The sequence below is a fragment of the Gossypium hirsutum genome, chromosome A13, assembly GCF_007990345.1.
Source record: "Gossypium hirsutum isolate 1008001.06 chromosome A13, Gossypium_hirsutum_v2.1, whole genome shotgun sequence".
NCBI lineage: Eukaryota > Viridiplantae > Streptophyta > Magnoliopsida > Malvales > Malvaceae > Gossypium > Gossypium hirsutum.
This window is the reverse complement of record NC_053436.1, coordinates 76,089,792-76,103,500: the sequence shown is the minus strand read 5'-3', so window position 1 is coordinate 76,103,500 and position 13,709 is coordinate 76,089,792. Positions and strand designations below refer to the sequence as shown.

The 13,709-nt window shown below is 34.1% G+C and overlaps 1 long non-coding RNA gene across 2 annotated transcripts; it reads left to right on the top strand.

Annotated features, from left to right (window-relative positions):
* The first annotated feature begins 11,967 nt into the window (after positions 1–11,967).
* LOC107893643 (uncharacterized) lies at positions 11,968–13,509 on the top strand. 2 transcript variants are annotated; one of them, XR_001682896.2, is made up of 4 exons: positions 11,968–12,657; positions 12,733–12,878; positions 12,958–13,317; positions 13,421–13,509. It is a non-coding gene; the product is annotated as an uncharacterized lncRNA (long non-coding RNA). The 2 variants fall into 2 exon arrangements; XR_005907534.1 differs by having other exon boundaries at positions 12,046–12,657; positions 13,393–13,498.
* Positions 13,510–13,709: the final 200 nt, after the last annotated feature.

Genomic DNA, 13,709 nt, shown 5'->3' with positions numbered 1-13,709 from the left:
CTATAATTCTACTATTATTTATAGTTCATTCAAAGTTGTCTACTTGAGTTATAGTCACTAAATTATTTTTATATTGAGATACAGAACTCGAAATTAGGATCCACTAATTTTCCATAAAACTAGACTCACATATCTTCTTACCATAAAACTTTAAAATTTTTTGGTTTAGCCAATAAGTACAGTTTATTCTTTAAAATCACCTCTGTTCTGCTATCTGATAGTTCTGACCTTTCTTCACTAAAAATTAATTATCTCTTCATATAGGATTCGGATGATGTTCCCTTTTTTTCCCTTGAAAATAGACTAATTCAGAATTCTAAAAAATATAAATTTAAGCCCCTAATTATTTTTATTAAATTTTTTTTATAATTTTTCAAAGTTAGAACAAGGGAGCCCGAATTCATTCTGACCTTATCTCACAAAATTTATTAGATCTCATGATTTACAATTCCATTGCTTACACCGTTTATTCTATAAGAAACTAGACTCAATAAGATTTAATTCCATATTTTGTTCATCTTCTAATTCGATTTCCACAATTTATGGTGATTTTTCAAAATTAGCCTACTGTTGCTGTCAAAAACTGTTTTAGTGCAAGATGTTTATTACCATTTTTCCCTTAAGCTTTTAATAAATGATAATTTCGTCCCTCCTCAATTAGCCTCTCAATTGGGCTGATTTTTCTCAATTAATACTTTATTCTATCACTTTAAAATACTTTACAACCTTTGGAAATCATAATTTCAACACTAAACTTTAATTCCAAATATTTTCACAGTTAAGTCCTAAAAATCAATTTCTATTGAAATTACCTAATAAAATCATCTCATAAACAAATTAAAGCTTCAATTTCATGCTATTTCATCATAAAATTACAGAACTCAACCATGGTGACTTTAAATTTCATCCATAAAATAAAAAACTAATGAATTTAATAGTAGGACCTAGTTTTAAAAGTCTTAGAAACACAAAAATTACAAGAAATAGACAAGGATTAACTCACTTGGTGCAAAAATTATGGAATACCAGCTTAAAGAACCCCTCCTATGGCGTTTTGGCTGATGAGAATGAAGAAAAATGAAGAGAAATCTAGTTATTTCCTATTTAGTCCTATCTTTATTTAGTTAATTATGCAATATTCCAATTTTTCCCTTAAATCATCAATTTTCCTGCTGATTTCATGCCCTTGCCGTCCAGCCCAAATAAATTTTGGGTCTAATTGCCTTTTAAATCCTTTCTCATTAGACACTTAAGCTATTTAATCATTCTAGCAACTTTTACACCTTTTCTAATTTAGTCCTTTTCATTTAATTGGCTACCCAAACATTAAAATTTTCTAACGAAATTTTAATACCACATTACTAACATTTCATAAATATTTATAAAAATATTTTTGACTCGGTTTTATGAGATCGAGATCTCGATACCTTGTTTTTACCCTATTTCTTCAATAATTTCTTTTTCTAACTAACCACTAAATCAGTAAAATTTTTTATCGATATTTTCATACGATTTTCCTATCATATCAATATTCATGCAAAAATATTAAAATAAATTTCTCTTTAAATCAGATTTGTCGTTACAAAACCACTGTTCCGATAACCTTGAATTTAGACCATTACAGAACCAGACAAAAAACCAATTGAACTGGGTGGCTGAACTAGATTTTTTTTTAATTTCTTGAATTTTTAATAATTTTTTAATTAGATAGGTTGAATTTGTGGAGTCCGATTTAAAAAAAATTGGTATTTGTGTTTTCTTTTCTCCACCAGTTGCTAAACTTCTTTTCTAGGCAAAGGGATTTTGAAGTTTTAATTCTGAAAGTTTGTGAGATTTAATTTGCTCTTAATCTTTTTTTTTTGGTATTTGGATATCTTCTATTTCAGTTACAAATATTTAGGTTTGTTGAATATAGAGATCATATTTGATAGCTTGGAATATTTGTCTTGTTAATTAGAATTGTTAAATAAATAATTGTTTAATTATTCTAATCCTTGTGATGAATAACATGGTTTTGTATATTGAAGTATGCAATTCATTGTTATTTGGATATGTGATCTGATTTGAATGAACCCCGCTTGTTGTGTTTGTTTACTAGAGTTAGGTCTTTTTAGTTCTTAATGTTATTGATAAATTGAATCCTAGGCACTTCATTATAAGGTTTTTTGTTAATAAGGAAAATAATTTCAATGAGCTTCCTTTTGGCTATCGAGAAGGTAAGGAGAGCTCTTGGTTGTTAAGTGTTTTGTTGGTAATTATAGCCAATTTATCATAGAATATCAAAATTATCTTTGCATATAATACGGAACCCATGAATCAAAACTGAGATTTTTCATTTGACTAGATTCTCATCATATTGATTTTCTTATATTCCTTGCCAGTAACAAAAGTCTCATTAGTTATGTCACAAAGTTTAGCATAAAATTCAAAGATGGTCTCATTATCAGATGCCCGTTAAGATTCAAACCTAATGGTAAGCATTTGGATCTTTGATAGCTTAACTCTTAGAGTTTCTTCATGGGTGGTTTCTAGAATGGTCTATGCTTCATGGGCTAAGACACATTTTGAAATCCTTCTGAATTCATGTTGATCTACCCCATTGAAAATAACATACAATGCTTTTGAATTGAAATTCACTACTTTACCTTCTTTAGAGGTCTAGGCAGCTTTAGGTTTTGAGATACATACATCATTTGTTTGAGTTTAAGGAGGCTCTAATCTAGTGTGATTTGATCTTTATGCTTTCTCATCAATGGATTTGATGAAAGTCCTCATCTTTGCTTTCCAAAAAACATAATTAAATCCATCTAAGAAATGTGAATGTATAGTTGAATTGCCTTCATATCTCCTATTGTATGGCTACTAGATGTAGAATCTCCCAAAATACTTTAAGCTTGTGGCTCTAATGCCAATTAAAAATGCAGAATAGGTAGAGAGGTGAGCCAATAGGTGTAGATACACCAAATTGTACACTAACATGGAAACACAGAAAGAATGAAAATTTTGAATAGAGGGAGTTGTTAATGTAGTTCAGACTTAACATACATTTGCGGGTCTTTATTGGAAGAAAAATTCCATTACAAAATCTCATGGTACAAGCAATGATTTAAGCTCAATCTATCCTAACCCTTGGATAATTGTATGTAACGCCCCAAAAATTTGAGTGTTGTTTGTTAAATTGTGATATAATTAAATCTTTGTATTTGTGGCTAAGTGCATTATTTGTGTGTTAGAGGTTAGGGGTTTAAACCTCGCTTTTGAAATTTTTTTTATTTTGTTTGACTTGACCTTATCCTTGAACATTTGACTTAAGTTTATTTCTGTGTTAATCTATATCAAGTATGAGCCTGCTGGTTTGATGATTAAGTTTCTGTGTACTTCCTAATCTTGTGTTTGAATCTTTGCGTAAGTGAAATGGAGATATGTTTTACTACTCTGCAAAATTAGTTTTGTTTTTTGAAAAATTAAATGGTTTCCTGAACTTTATTTTTTTTCTTTTGCATTATTTCTTTATTTTTCTTATTTTCCTTCTTTCTTTTCCCATTCTTTTCTTTTCCTTTCTGTTTCTCAATCATTGAAGTTTGCTGTTAAATTTTTGCTACCGTGTGTTTGGGGAAGTGCGCATTTCATTGTTGTCGACTGAAAGGGTAATTGCATGAGTTTTATTGTAGAATTTCTGTTATTTGTTCATGTAACGCCCCGAATTTTGGGCCTAGATGAAATGGGCTTTGGGTTTCATAAAATTTTTAAGTGAGCAAGAAAATGACAAATGACATGTTGGCTTTAAGGGTTTAAGGATTTTGAATTGTCGAGGTATGTTGGAGAAGTTCTGGGTTCGAGTTTTGTCGTGGAGGAATTTTAATTTAATTATTAAAATAACCAGGGTTGGGAGTAGTTGGGCTTTTAAATAAAGATAGGGGAAAATGGCATCAAAAAGCCTTGTGGAGGAGTAGCTAAGTGACGCCATTTAGGGTGTAGGGAGGTGGCATTAGTGGATAGCAATGAGATCCAAGGTTCGAATCCTAGCTTGGTATTTTTAGTTTAATTTTCGCCTTCTAGAAGGTTAGAAGTGGCATGAAGATGGACTCTAAAGGGAGTGTTCAGAAGAGAAAATTTAGGAAATAGATTGGGGAGTTATTACGGAGAAAAACGAGGAGATAAGAAGGGGGAAGTGATGGAGCCGAATGGGGAATTGAGGGTCAGGCAATTTGGCTAGAGGCTATAAATATGTGCTGAGTTTAAGGGTCCTAGGCTAATGCCAAATTCTTCATTTTTTTTAGTGTCGATTGGCTTTTCCATCTTTGCTAGCTGATTTTTTTGCCATTCTTTCTCTCCTCAGATCTCTTTTGATTTACCCTTTGGGCTAGCCGATTCCTTCTTCTACTCTTCTTCTTTAATTTGTGCCAAATAAACCTTATTCACCATACTAGTTTGAAAGCCGAATCTCCCTTGGGCCGATTACCCTTTTGGTGTAAGTACCTTATCTCTTTTTCGGCTAGTATTGTTAATATCGATTATTTCCCTCCCTCGCTCTTTCTAATCAACTTTGGTAGGGAATTGGTATCGGATCTAGGGTTTTAGTTCTCTACTGAATTGCTCATTAGGTGTTTTGTGGTTTGGTAAGTATTCATCTCTTATTGACTAAGGTTGGCCGAGTGATCTTAAGTGAGATAAGGGGGGTGAATTATGTTGGATGCTAGTCCCCTAGTATTTGGTTTTAATGAGTAAGATTAATGTAGATCTAAGGAGTACGTGATCAAGGAAAAACTATTAGGGATTGGTGTTCAAGGTAAGGTTAAGGTGAGGTTTCGGTTTTTTGGGTAAAATATGTGTTAAGCATACGATTAATGGAAGGGTGATATCGTTTGTAGGTTGGTGACTAAGGGAATCGCAGCACGCTTGCTTACTAGGTGTGTACTTACACTGCACACACAAATAGATCGGCAAAACCCGAAATGCTGAAAGGCCGAAATACCGAAAAGCTGAAAGTTTGGCTATGGTAGTCTTGCGAGTGCGCGAACACTCATAAGGGGGAGACTGAAAGGTTGCCTGAGGCCCATGGGCGATTCCATGGACTTGGGTTGTGAATAGGCCAAATAGGCCGGAATGGGCTAAATGGGCCCGATGGATTGGGCCCATAATAGGCAAAATTTGATAAATGATGCTATGTGATAGAAAATTTATGTGTGAGCATGAATATAATGTGATTTGGCCCGGATGGGCCATATAAATGAGATTAGGCCTAACGGGCCATATGAATGTGAATTGGGCCTGATGGGCAATATGAACGTGAATTGGGCCGGATGGGCCATATAAATAAGATTGGGCCTAGTGGGCCATATGCATGTATGTAGGGGTTTTGGGCTTAGTATATGATGACTGCATAAAACTTAATTAATTTATTGCGACCGTGGACAAGTCATAGGTTTAAGGTGTGGCAACGGGTATATGCATGTCTAGGATTGGATCTAGGGAGAGCTTGGTACTTAAGCAGTCTTAATGAGTCACCTCCTTTTCTCTGGAATCCTACCTGGTGCATAGTATTCGTTCATCTTAGCTCACGGGATTTGTTACGGGCCAAGGTAAGTAAAAATCGTAATAAAGGAAAAATTACCGAAATGCCCCTAAGGGCGAAAATGACCAAAATACCCCATGCGTTGAAGGTAAGATTTAAGGATGTTATATGTATATAAGGGAAAATTACCTAAATACCCTTAAGGGCAAAAATGACCAAAATACCCCTATGTGTTGAATGTAAGTTTAATGGATGTGACATGCATATCTGCTGCATACAAATGATATTCTGCTTAGGTTGCATATGGGTTGGGAATTATGGAATGGAGGAAGTATATGAGGATCGCATGGTTGCCTGACAATCATGGATCCACCGACGGTTTTTAAGCCCAATATGTAAATGAAGGTAGTTCCGCAACCGGGCTACCCTAGATGTGTATCGGTTGGGTAGGTCGATATTTATATCCCCACATGATGTGTATTGGGGGACGGAGTTGGTGTGTAGCGGATGGATTATTGGGATGGGATTGCACTGCATTGCATTACATGTATGATGTATGGTGCTTGATGTATGCTTAATGATTGTTCGAGGATGTACACACTGAGTTTGCAAAAACTCACCCCCTCTTTTATTTATCTCAGGTGATGCTCCATAGGAGGTTCGATGTCTAGAGGGACTTTGGGTGGCCAGCTAGCGAGGCAGCTTGGACTTGTTCGTTCTACTAAAAAAAAGCATTTAGTTTCTGATTTATTAAGTGATTTTAGACTGGATTGTAATAAGGCCTCCCCTTTTTGTTATTATTTGGATTATTATTTTTATACGATGTAATTATGAGAGGTTGAACATGGTTTCTTGAATTATAGCATGTTTACTACGTTTCCACAACTAAATTCTTAAATGATAAGTTTTCTTAAATCAAATGTTTTAAACAAAGCTTTCACAACTGAAAAGAGTGTTTTCATAAGTTAACTAAGGTTTCATATCTTAAGGAAAGGTTTTCAATGAAAACAAGGTTTTCACTAAAATACTTCAATATGACGCGCCAGATTCAGCCATAGCGTCCGGGCCGGGTTTGGGGTGTTACAGTTCACTTTTTATGTTTCTGTTGAAGTTGGTTTCTATTTGATTTGCTTGAAGCGAAAGAGCTTTTGTAAGCTTGTACATGACTCGAAAATGATTATGAATTGATTGATATGCATGATTTTCTTGTAATTAAATGCATAATGAAATTTGATTGAATGCTTTTTTTTTTGTAGTTACTTTGGCAATAAATATGACACTTTGTAGCTCGAACCTGGCAATCAGGTTAGCTAACAGAGTGTTACATGAACTCTAGTAGATCACCTTACCAATTGAAGGTAAAAATAAATCACTCAACAGTAAAAAAAACACATAAAATCATTTCTTCCAAATTGAACTCAAATGTGCATTCAAAGCTCTCTCTCACTCGTATAACTAAACTACCTATTTATAGGGTTCCAAGAATTCATCTATAAAGAATAGATAATTTGGAGGATAATGCATGATTTAATTTAGAATATTCCAATCAATTAAAGATTTCAATTATCATGCAAATATCTCTTCATTATCATTGATCACATAATCTTCAAAGTAGTTCCAATTGACATAGCTTTAAAAATATTGGCAATTATATTTAATCATCTCTTAGCTCATAATGTTAGCTTATCTTTATCACATCATATCCTCATATTATTAGTTCAGATATTATCACCAAAATATCTTTATGAATTTGAAATATTTAATTATATGATTTGAGCTTTATCCAGAAATGTTAGTATCAACTTATCTTGAATAAAATTGAATTATATCTTTAATTTAAATTGTTAGTCTCATACTGTTGGAGAATTTGAGTGGAGACGATAGATCCGGAGATGATATGGAATTAAAATAATAGAATTTGTGGCGTGGATGACGCTTTCCAAAAAAACTATTTGCCCCTAGACAAAGTTGCTAGATGGTTAAGAAAAAGGTCCTCCTAAGATACAACAAAGCTTTTGAATTTCCTTTGATTAGCAAAATTTTAAATCTAGCAAGAGATCTCTTAGCCATTCCGCTTCTTTGCCAATAGCCGTCAAGGCTATAAATTTAGCCTCCATAGTTGAATGTAAAATGTAAGTTTATTTCTTGGAGGTCCAACTAATGCCTCCAAATTCGATTGCAAAACTCCATCCCGATGTGGACTTATTGTCACTTAGACTTGTAATCCAACTTGCATCCGAGTAACATTCTAGTACCATAGGATATTAACTATAGAATAATCCAAAATTTTTTTTTCTCTTAAGATAGCCAAAAATCCTACAAATTACTCAATGATCAGTACTAGGACAATTTGTATATCTCACAAATTTGCACACAAAAAAATGCGATATCAGGTCTAGTGCATTGCATTGCATACATTAGACTTCCAATTATGCTGGCGTGCTCAAGTTGTGTTATAGCCCTGTAATTATTCTTACTTAACTTGAAGTTTGAATCGAATGGAGTGTTCGAATCCTTGATATTCAAGTATTTGAACTTTTCTAGTATTTTCTCGATGTAGTGAGATTGGCTTAGTGCAAAGCCCCTTTCATGCTTTTTCACCTTTATATCTAGAATTGTATCTACCTCGTTGAGATCATTCATCTTAAAATTAAGGGCTAGATACTTTTTGGTCTCACGAACACCTTATGTGTTCGTTCTAAAAATAAAAAAATCGTCTACATAGAGACAAATAATTACACCATTCCTAGCAGTGAATTTAGTGTAAATACATTTATCAGCATCATTAGTAAAAAATCATATGAGAAGATAACTGAGTCAAATATCTCATGCCACTATTTAGGTGCTTGTTTTAAACCATATAATGACTTGATCAACTTACACACTTTATGTTCATTCCCAAGAAGCACAAAGCCTTCTTATTGTTCGATGTAGACTTCCTCTTTGAGATCACCATTCAAAAAAGTTGTCTTAACATCCATTTGATGTGCATGTAATTTATTAATATATGTAAGTGCCGTAAGAATTTGAATGGAGGTCACCACCTGTGTATAGGTGTCAAAATAATGTAGGCCTTCCTTTTGCCTAAAGTCTTTTGCCACCTACATAGCCTTAAACATTGGAGAACCCCCTGTTGGAGTATTCTTCCTTTTAAACACCCATTTACACCCGATAGGCTTCGAACCATAAAGAAGATCAACTAGGATCCAAGTATTGTTGGCCAATATTGAATCCATTTCATCATTGATCATCTCTTTCCAGAATGTCGCATCCCTAGAATTCATGGCTTCACCACAGGATTGTGATCACCATCCATATTAAACATTATGGAAATCTTCCTAATTACGAATTCTCTATTTCCCTCAACGAGGAATGCTAGAGATTGTGAGGAAATGAAATTGGGACCAAAGTCCTTTACTTTTCTCACTTTTTAACTTTTCCTCGACTCCATATCCTTATTGTCGCAAAGACTTCTCTTGGTTTGATCACTTGAGATAATTGGTTGATATTCTTTTTCCAAATTAGTTGAATCATTGAAAACTTTATTTTTAGTAATACAACTTCTCTTGTTACAATTATCATATTTGACATTAAGTCAAGAACACGATAAGTCTTAGAGTGTTGGACATATCCAAAAAATACACCCTAGACAGCTCTTGGTCCTAACTTTGTTCTCCATTGTTTGGGAACTCTATAGTAAGCCAAACACCCCCATACTTTGAAATAATCTAAGTTTGGCATCCAGCCCTTCCATAACTCATATGGAGATAATCTAAATTTTCTCGATGGTATTCTGTTAAGGATATATCACACAGTCAATATTGTTTCACCTTGTAAATTATATGGAAGTTTAACATTTAACAACATTGAGTTAACCATATCCATTAAAGTACAGTTCTTTCTTTCTACAAAACCATTTTGTTATGGAGTACAAGGTGCGGAACACTCATGTACCAAACCTTGCTTCTCACAAAATACATTAAATTCCTTTGAAAAATATTCACTACCTCTATCGCTACGAAGCACTTTGATTTTCTTACTAAACAAATTCTCAACCTTATTATAAAACATTTAAATATATCAAAAGGCTCGTTTTTACTTCTCATGAGATACACATAAGTAAATCCAGAGAATTCGTCTATAAAAGTGATAAAATATCGTTTTCCACCTCTTGTTAGAGTTCCATTTAATTTACAAACATTCGAATGGATTAAATCTAACACTTGCGAATTTCTTTCACACTTTTTAGGAAACGACTTCTTGGTAGTTTTTGATTGAATACAAACTTCACATTTATCCGCAAACTCTTTATTACTTAGACTGATATAATCATTCCTTTGCATATATTGTAAAGTTTTAAAATTAAAATATGCTAAACGTGCATGCCACAAAGGATAAGGTTCAACAATATAAGTAGAGGAATTGACTTTATTCATATAAATGCTGAACTTGAACATGCCTTCATTAGAATATCCTTTTCTTACATATATATCACCCTTAAGCAAGACTAACTTATCATATTCCAAGATAACCTTGAACCCCTTTTTACATAGAAGACTTGTAGACACTAATTTTTTCTCACATTGGGAACATGCAACATGTTGGTCAAAGTCAATTTTTTTCCCGGATGTGAAGTTGAGTTCCACTGTCCACTGATCGAGCACCTTAACCAATTTATAGTTGCTCATAAGCAATTTACGGTTGGTCATTAGTTTATAACTCTTGAATTGTTACCGATCATTACACATATGAGCAGTAGCTTCGAAGTCCAGACACCAATCTCCAAACTCTCAATCCTTTCTGTAACCTGGCCACTAAGTCCATGTCCTCCACCATATTAGCTTTGGAAGTTGTGGCATCTTACTTTTTTTTTATAAGTTTACAATATTTAATGTTGTGCCCTTTCTTTGAAATTATAACAATTGCAAGATTTTTTCTTCTTGTCTTGCACGTCCTTGGTATCGGATGTGGTCTTTCGCTTACCATTTCTAGAGTTCTTGGACTCACTCACATGGTTCACTTTAGAACTTCAAGGAAGATACACCGTATCACGTTTCTGAGTTTCCTCTTCAATACGCAGATGCCTAAGTATTTTCTCCATTGTGGAGTCCTTTGCCATATATAAAAGTTTCTTTTGATAATTGCTCCAAGACGAAGGCAAGTTGGAGATGATAGCCCCAACTTGTAATAATTTTGAAATAACAACATTCAAGTCATGAAGCCTGCTTACAAGGACTTGATCCATGATCGGGATACTATCGAGCATTTCGCATTCGAAATACTTCATTGTTAAAAAATTACTGGTTCCTTGTCGCTTAGTGTTGTATTTTTCTTCAAGAGCTTTCCATATTTCCACTAGGGATTGCATTGACATGTAGAGATCATACAATCGATCAGGCAAGGTGTTGAGGGTGTGTTCATGACATGTGAAATTGTATTCTTCGCACTTCTTCTTAAGTTTGGCCACTTTCGCAATTTCCTCAGAGTATGCATTATGGGCAGGATCCTCCATGGGTTGTATGTTTTGATCTAGAACATACGTCACATTCAAGACCATAAGAAGGAACATCTTATTCTAGCAATTGAAGTTTAAGCCATCAAATCGATCAAGCTTCACAAAATCTTGGTTCATCACTTTGAATGCGGTGGTAGCCTCCGTCGCCATCTCCAAAATAGTTCTCTTTGATTGTTGGAGAATTTAAGTGGAGACAATAGATCCAGAGACGATATGGAATAAAAATAGTAGACTTTGAGGCACGGATGGCGCTTTCTAAAGATAACTATTTGCCCCATACAAAATTTCTAGAGGGTTAAGACAAAGGTTTTCCCGGGATACAACAAAGCTTTTTGAATTTCCTTTTATTAGCAAAATCGAGGAATTCCCTAACTCTTACTTTAATTTTTGAAAATTGGATTGATTGTGATGATGATTGTGAGCACCATAATCCCTCTATTTATATGCACTCAATAGACACTACTTTGAAGAGGCACAACCTTTTATGTTGGACATACTTCTTAAAAAAACATATCCAATGAAAATCAAATGTACCTATTGGATGAATAAATCATCACTTTTTTAAATAATAATGAATTTACAATCTATAATTTTCAACCCATACAACAGAATCTACCTATAGGTTTGCAATGAGATGTGCCAATATTACTTTCCACATATCATGGTACAATGCAATTTGAGCACCAACAAAGATAATTAAAGTATATAATATTTTAAATATAAATAAATTTCAAATAAAGTAATTGCATAATATTAGAAAAGGGTAATATTTGTGTATATATATATTTGATTAATGATTGACTTGGGTTTTTATTTGAAAAAATTAAAGAAACAAAGTATTCAAGCTTATTTTAACAAGCCCAACAGCAAATCAGACTAGGCCTACTACATATTAAAAGGGAACTATTAAAGCAGAAAGGAACCTTAAAGAAAAGAAATGAAAAAATAAAATTGAAACAGCCATTACTAAAAAAAATACCTAAAAAAAGACTCTTAAATTACCCTTAGTCAAACTTTCAACGGTTGGAAGCTATTATCTTCTCGTTTTTTCAAAATCACCTATCCCATTACTTCCATCCGTCTGACGATAGCTCTTCCCAAAATTTGTTTTCTTTGCTATCTACTTGTACATCAAAATCTTCCCTTATCTTTTCAATCCGGATTTCTTGCCTATAGTTCTGTTACCCCCCATTCTGGCTATTCAACTCTCCATCCTCCAGGTAAGTTCTTTCACTTCTCTTTAATGTTGTCTTCGCAATGTTGTGAGCACTCATGTTCTTCATTTTCGAAATGTGCTTGAACTCTATCTTCTAAAAGCCCAATTTCTTAGCCTGAATATCTCTGATAATTGCTCCAATAACTGAATAATCGATTGTGGTTGACTGGTATTTCTTTACTACTGTTAATGAATCTCCCTGTATTTGTATCTCCTGGAAGCCCATCTCGATTCCTAACTCAACTGCTTCTAATCCTGCATATGCTTCTGTTGCAAATGGAGAAACAACATCATAATGAATGAATGATTTTGAAGCCAAATATTCATTCGTCTTTCCCCAAACCACCAGCCCAGTCTTCGATCTGTAATTTCTGGAGTCAAACGCAACATCAAACTGGATATTTATAATTGGTAAGGTATTCTTAGTTCTTTGATTACACACCATATTCAATAGACTCTTCTTGGCTCTGACCCCTTCATATTCAGCGACGAGGTTCTGGACTTTTTGTGTAAGATCAACACCAGTTGAATAAACCCTTTCATGCCCAACCTGATTTCTCGCGTACTAAAGCAACCAAAAAGCATAGAAAGAATATCTGCACTGTTCATCTGTTCCTTGTTCGAAGACCATGGTAAGCCATTCCCAAAAATTTGGTTGCATATTTGTGGTCCAAGCCATATCTAATAAATGCTAGACTTCCATACTTGCAGGATATTTCCTAAAAATGTGATAACAATCTTCTTCCCCAAAACCACATTGAGGAAGCAACATTCATCACTATTCTTCTCTATCTAAGATTTGCTAAAGTAGGGATGTAATTCCAGGCAATGCGCCAGATGATAATTGTAATCTTAGATGGTAGTTGTTGATTCCATAGCTTTTCAAAAAGTTTCTTATTTTCGGTCTATAATAAATAATTGCTAGGATCCAGGTTAGCAATTTGTAATAGTTTATAAGCACTATGGACTGAGTATTCACCGGTCTGTTCACCTTTCCAAACTTGGAAATCCTCATGAGCTGACTCTGATAATGGGATCTGTAGAATTTTTCGAGCAACCTCCAAATGAAAGGTATTATTAATCAACTCTATCTTCCATTTTCTATTCACCCCATCAATAAGATCCAATACTAACTCTGGTTGTAAGTTGTCTGGACTATTCGGCCTTTCCAAAGAATCAACTCCCTGGATCTAACAATCCTGCCAGATAGAGACTTTATTTCCTCTGTCGATTCGCCAGCATAAGCCTTTCTGAAGGAGACCCTGTAACACCCCTAACCCGTCTCCGTCGCCGAAGCAGGGTTACGAGGCATTACGAAACCAAGCTCACATAAACATAACTTTAATATCTAATTCCAAATGCAAGTCCAATTCATGAACATATATAATCAAATTCAAGCATGGAAGTTAAACTCTTTTCGCATTGCTATTTACACAATAGGATTCAAAATTATCCAAAACATT